Here is a 6,923-nt window from a genome sequence, read left to right on the forward strand (position 1 = left end):
CATTCACTTGCGTGTAACAGTGTGTGCAGGAGAAGTACAAGACTCGAGCATTCACCAGCAATAACAACTAATTCCTTGGTCATGGTTTTCCCAAATCAAGAGGATAAGATGAAATGTAGTCTCCTTGTTACGTGGTTTGCATCCCTTCTTACTTGCTACCGTCACTACAACAAAAACTGCCCTTAGCTTCAGTTCAAAACTGTAACTAAAAAGGATAAAAACGGAGGCTAAGGCCTTTAGCCTCATTTTTGCCTCAATTATCCTAACCAAGGTTGGAACCCCCATAGCTAAAGGCTTTAGCCTTGGTTTTAGCAACCAAGGCTAAAAAAGCTTTTATAATCTCGGTTCTTCAAGTGAGCCTAAAAGTTCCAACTGAGACTAAATCCAAACTTTAGCCTCAGTTACCTCCAACCGAAGCTAAATCTATTTTTAACCTCAATTTTCTACAACCAAGGCTAAAGCCTCCTCAGTTTGGGTAACTGAGGCAAAACCAAAGCTAAAGATGGATTTAGCCTCTTTTAGCATCAACCGAGGTTAAATTCAGCTTTTAACCTCATTTCTCAATAGCTGAGGCTAAATCTAGTTTTTCACCTCAGTTAATGCCAACTAATACTAAATCCATCTTTAGCCTTAGTTTCTATCAACCGAAGCTAACAATATCATAATCAACCAATGATTGAACCTGTGCATGTTTCACCCATTTAACATTCATCAAGAGAAAACAATCAGCACAATACCAACAAAACAATTAATGGTCTATTTAAAGTTTTCAAAACAAACTACAAATGCACATGAACTGCCACATAGCCTTCCACACAGCCAACAATTTTGTGTTGGTAGAAACAGATTCTCATTTTTCACTGTCTTGAATGCGTACGTCCCATATTAGATCACAGATATCCTGCACAGTCATTTTCTCGGAGACCCCATCAATTGCAGCCACCAGGTATCTATCATTGCTAGTTAGAGGCTGTCAATCCGTCACTTCTGGTACAGGTATAACACCATAACTGCCAAAAAAAAAAGAACCTTAGAACTCTAGTGGGAATTTAAAATCAGAAATCTAAATTCATCAGTTCGTCATAGAATGTGCCTGCAATTCAGTCAATCTTAGCGGGACTCCTTTTGCCCCCGATCACCTTTTTGGTGGGTAGTCTCTGTTTTTGTGTTTTGCTTCTTGGTTTTATTTTGTTTGCTGCTTTTTCTGTTTTCTTTTCCCTTTTTTTGGGTTGTATCTGGGAGATCAGTTCGCTATCTCAGCAGACTGTTTCTCCTTTTTCAGTTCTCTCCTTTTAATGAATTTAAGTCGCCTTTCAAAAAAAAACATCAGATTCCTCAAACCGAAGCAGTCTTTCAATTTATGGGCCCATTGTTCCATGAACCAAACTGTCTCAAACTCCACCTATGTCTGAAAGATCGTGTTGTGAGACTAAGGAACCTTTTAGATGCACTACCCAACAAAAGGTGTTTCACCGCAGATTGCTTCTTAACAAACTCTGGTTGCTTGGTTTACTAAAATGCAGTGACCAGAGAGATTTTGATCATTCTTCAGTAATTAAGGGTGTGTTTGGAGGAACAAAGTATCATGAAATTTCAACATATTTTGCACTGAATTAGATGAGTAATCATGAATTTTCATGATATTTGGAGCAACCAAAAGTAGCCTGAACTAAATTTCTACTGTCTTGCTTATTGTTTTTCTGAACTTACAGTTGTTGTGCTCTTTTCCATCTTGGGTACAAGCGCAGAATCTATATAAGAAGGAACATGTAGAACTATAAGCATGGAAGTAGAGATACTACACAGGAGCATATACATGGAAGAGATATCATGCAATGCTCAGCCCAAGAGTTTCTACAGTACCATGGGTTTTCAGTTTGTAAAACTAGAACCCTTGGTTCAGTGATTACATCTATATGATGGGCTCCAACATGCATGGACCATGCAATGATCTAAGCCATCTATATGATGGGCTCCATCATGGATGAATCATACACCAAAATATCCTAGGTTTGGATATCTTATCCATTCAATTCACAGACAGTAAACAGACGGTTAAGAGACAGTTAAGAGTTAAAGATCAATAGTGATTGACTTGGTAGCTGGGATCTTCCAATCTCAGGGACTTCTGGTGTGTGGTCCATCCTTGGTGAGGCACATTGCACCATCTGTTTGGATCACTGGGAACCTGGCTTCAGCCAAATCTCAAGTTGACCAGCAAGTTTTTGGATAGTGTCACTCCAATCATTGATGCAAAAAAAAAAAAAAAAAAGCCTATAAAACAGGACATGTAACTAGACTTTCTTTTTTTTTTTTTTGGTAGTGTTTCAAATAAGAATCCAACATGAACAATTATAAGAAGATCTATTGTTGAGCATTCAGAATCCTCGTGTTCAAGAATGAGTTCTATGTACTTTGCTTTTGTGGTGGTGTATTGTATTAGTGACCTGGGTCAGCATGCTTTCCATTAGGAAATGATAATCTCAAGAGAAGGGAGAAAATATTCCTATGAACTCTCAATTTGGAATACCTGGGCATGGATAACAATCTCTCCACGGACAGCATACTCAAATTTTAGAACCTGATGAAAGAAAAAGCAAAAAAGCATTCAAAAGGAAGACAATAACCCAAAAACCACAACAGAAGCACATAAAACAAGAGATTCAGTACAGGTTAGAAATCCAACACTTTCCAAAAAAAATAAAATAAAGAAACCATACTATAGATCAAGGGCTCATTTGAACACACTTGGCAAAGGGTGTTTCTACGCTGCATTTGTTTGTCAGATTTGTTTGATTGAGTGGGGTTTTTAGCCCCTATTTTGCTGAGCAAGGGACAAGACCAGTTCACAAAAGTATATTCAAACACTTCACAAACTTTGGCACCAAACAACACATAGTAATAAAACTTCCCTTCTAGACTGTGCCCAAACGGTACTGATAACTAAAGCCCACACCTTGGTTTATACCAAAAAATAAAATATAAATATAAATATCTAAGCCATTAATGTGGCTATTCCCATCATGTGATGGTTCATACTCGAATATCTACTCTATCAGATTCCATAGCAATCCATTTGATAGCCACCACTTGAATGGTTAGGATAGTTCAATCAATGTGATCAATAAGCCATGCTCATTCCATAGCCTTTACTCCATGCCTTTTAAAGATCCTATGCTTTCATCTCTTTCCTTATATGGAAGGAAACACCACGCATTTTGTTGAGTGGGGCCACTTTTGTTTTGTTAGCTTTTTCCAATTGATAATGCAAACAAGCTTATCATCTCTATCCAATTATTCTTCTTGTCTATCAGCTACATTGGTGAGTTTATCCTCATTTGCTATTTTAAAAACGGATGCCTCTATGTGTGTGTAGACCACCACCACAATCACCAAAACTAACAACAATAACAATATTTGTAGGGAAAGAAAATTCTTTGCACTTGTTTTTTTTTTCTTTTTGTTAAAGAAAAGTAATGGAAAATACTATTCTTTATAGGTGAGAGTATTTGGTTTATAATCTCATAATGGATGTCTGAAACACCCTTTTCTCAGCATTTGACTGAAAATAATATATATATATATATATATTGGCTCCCTTCTTAAGACAGAAATGGCAAAAGCTGGCGCTTCGCTTCTTTAAGTGCAAACATATTGCTGATATAAATTAAATGCTTTTCTTAGTCGACTGTCAATCTGAACAAGCACTTGATTCTGTCTTCTTCTTAAAGTGCTGGGAAATAAGTGCCCCAACTTTAAGTGCTCACCATGCGCACAGTTCATACTCATTGATACAGGTGGCTGGGCAGCCCAACCTTGTAGGGTGGCTAGCTGAGAATGGGTTTGAATTTCATGCTAGATGATGAAAGGTTGGACTCTGTTAGGAAAATTCTTCCTGATATGAATTTTTTTCTTCTTTATTTTGTCTCTAAGATTTAGGATCTGATTAGAGATTTAATTCCTTCTCTTCTCTATATATTCATCACAATATAAAAAGATCTATTCATACAAAGAAAAGTCATTCAATCTTTTGTAAATTTATTTTTCTCATTCATTAAAAATTTTCTGACTACGGTTGGGCTAATGATGATTGCTCCACCCTAAGCATGAACCATTTGGGGTGCACTGGCTTAGCCCCAGTTCTCTATACTTGGGTCGTGACCCGGGCTTGGTCTAGCCCTAGTTGGATTGAAAAGGTCATGGCCCTGCCCTATAAGGCTAGCATTATAAGGAAAATAGTCCAAATATTAAATGTGTGTGACAGCTTAATCTAGGAAATTTTTTGGGAGAATCCTGTTCATCCAGGACAAGTTCATCATATAAAATGTTTTGATCATCAAAACATGACCATAGATCCAAGAGCTCCTTTAAATTACACATCCACGTTGAATGGGAACTGCTTATGTCTCTAAAACATCCTTTTAAAAAAATGGTGGGCCAGTTGATGATTGGACTGGGCCAGCGCCACGTTTAGTGCCCAAGTCCTGGCCCTACATACCGAGTCGTCCAGGCCGGGTCAGGCCAACTGGCCTATAAGCCAACCACCATTTTTATCACTCTGTCACAAATTCCTATATACTACATATAAATGCAGTAGTGCATGTTTAGCTTAATTCAAGTACCCAAAACTTGGTGCTTGTATGGAGGAAGCAAGACAAATAAATAAATAACCATTGCAAGGACAATCAAAACATTTTGGACATGATGGAGTGCATCTATGCATTGCTCAAGGACACTGGACTTGTTCCTTGTTTGATATGAAGCTTTGGATATGAGCATGCATCATAATCTAAGTCTTGTCCCAGCTAATCAGAATTTAAGCATGCATGAGTTGGGATTATTGGTTGTGATTTCTTTTGGATGATTGCTAACAATTTCTTGCACCGATACAAAATTTCTAGCATCAAAGGCCCCAACTACAAATGCAAATTGTTCTAGATATATGAGGAAATTAGCAGTGGATCATCTCAACACAGTTTGAACATTGCTCATTTGCAAAAGGGTTGTGGGATGATTTTTTAAATGTGTTTGGAGTTTCATGGGCATTGCCAAAATTCGTTGATAGTTTTCTTTTGATGTGGCTTGATGGGAGTATAGGGAATATTGGGAGAAAAGTCTGGTGATTAATTTTGTTAGTAGGCATATAGGTTCTATGGTTAGAAAGGAACGACCGATGTTTCAAAAATCATAAGGCCTTTCAGATTTGTAAGCTGGTAATGTTTCGCCATTGGATTCAGTGACATTTAATAGTTAATTGATTGTCTCTCACTGCAGGTATTGTAAATGTCACGGGACCGACATGCTCAGACACTATCCAATTATCCAAATTCCAAAGTGCTTCGGCACCAAGTTGAGAGCATGAAAATTGTGGAATAGGTCAAGTTCAACTTAATAAACTAACTATAATATTTACAAATCCAATAAAAAAGCTCATAATCTTATTTATTCTATATATATATATATAGCAATGAATTTGAAGTCAGGAAATTAAATTCCCAATTTCCTCCTAGAAACTTGGGAAGGAGAGCCACACAGATAATTCAAAATACACGACACAAGAAACCTCAACATCTGGTCCACTATTTCTACAATCAAACTAAAATAAAAATCACTAAAACCTCATCATAGCTCAAATTCAAGAGATCTGATACAGATCCAAATCACAGATGCAGTACAGATTCTATTATGAAATGAGTTCTTGGTTTTTACCTGTCAAGGCCCCACTCGTGACAACACCCTAGCTAGGGTTCCATCACTCAGACAAACATCCAACTGAAGGAATAAACAGGCAGAGAGAAACATCCATCGCATATAAGAACAAGAAACCGAAAATTCTTCATCAGAAGAGAGAATCACAGTATCTGAATCGATGCCTGATTACGATCTGATCCAATCACGTATAAAAGACGACAGATGGGAAGATGAAAATGAGAAGTAGACGGAAGAGATCAAATCCAGGCATGTAATAGAAATCGAAAACCTAGACACGAGAATAGCAAATAGTTGGTTGAAAGAAACAGAAAAAATCACCTCAATGTTTCGATTTCCACGGCTATCGAAGATATGCCTAGCTATAATGACCTTTATCGCCGCCATTTGCTCTCTCAAAAGGCTTTCGTCGTCGCCATTTCCTCTCTCTCGCTCTCTCTTTGCTGCATATGAATGAGGGTATTATGGCCGCGGGTAACTCATCTACCAAGTATGATGGGTGGGGCCCACCTCAATGTATGTGAGAAATCCATTCCGTCCATTCGTTTTTTGGGCTCATTTTATGACATGGCACCAAAAATTAGGTGGATACAATACTCAAGTTGGTCACACGAGATGGAAAATTGGGGAAAGAAATTCATACCGTTGAAACCCTCCTGCGCTCCACCTTGATGTTTATATGCTATCCAAACCGTTTATAAGGTCATTCCGAATAGGATGAAGTGAAAAAACGAAAAATATGGTCTGACACAAAACTTTTATGGACATAAGAATACTTCAACGGTTCTCACTTAATTACTACTGTTTCATCTCATGTGGCCCATTTAATTGTTTGATACAACTAATATTTTGTCAAACATACTAAAATGAGTTCATAAAACGGATGGACGGGATGGATTTCTCATAAACATCTATGTGGGGCCCACCTAGCATCCTTGCGCACGAACTTCCTGCTGAGGTTTGGCAGGAAATCCGCGAGGAAGCGGCTTAGGTGCGGCCCCGAACTCACCCAACATAGTGCGACCTGGCCGTGGCGCTTAACTTGATGTGTGTAATGTATATCCACACCGTCCATCCGTTTTTTCAGATCATTTCAAGGCATGGAAATAAAAATTAATAAGATAAAATCTCATGTGTAATAACCCGTAAGAAATAGTGGTAATTGAACGCCTATTGTTAAAAACTTCCTAAGGCCCACTGGAATGTTTTCATAG

General features: G+C 37.9%; 1 long non-coding RNA gene across 1 annotated transcript; it reads right to left on the reverse strand.

The window, feature by feature from the left end:
- Window positions 1-613: 613 nt before the first annotated feature.
- Window positions 614-6,191, reverse strand: LOC131230248 (uncharacterized). Its single transcript, XR_009163945.1, has 3 exons — window positions 6,031-6,191; window positions 2,531-2,581; window positions 614-1,010 (listed from the first exon to the last, which is right to left on the reverse strand). It is a non-coding gene; the product is annotated as an uncharacterized LOC131230248 (long non-coding RNA).
- Between the last annotated feature and the right edge of the window lie 732 nt (window positions 6,192-6,923).

The sequence above is a fragment of the Magnolia sinica genome, chromosome 17 (assembly GCF_029962835.1).
Source record: "Magnolia sinica isolate HGM2019 chromosome 17, MsV1, whole genome shotgun sequence".
Classification (NCBI taxonomy): domain Eukaryota; kingdom Viridiplantae; phylum Streptophyta; class Magnoliopsida; order Magnoliales; family Magnoliaceae; genus Magnolia; species Magnolia sinica.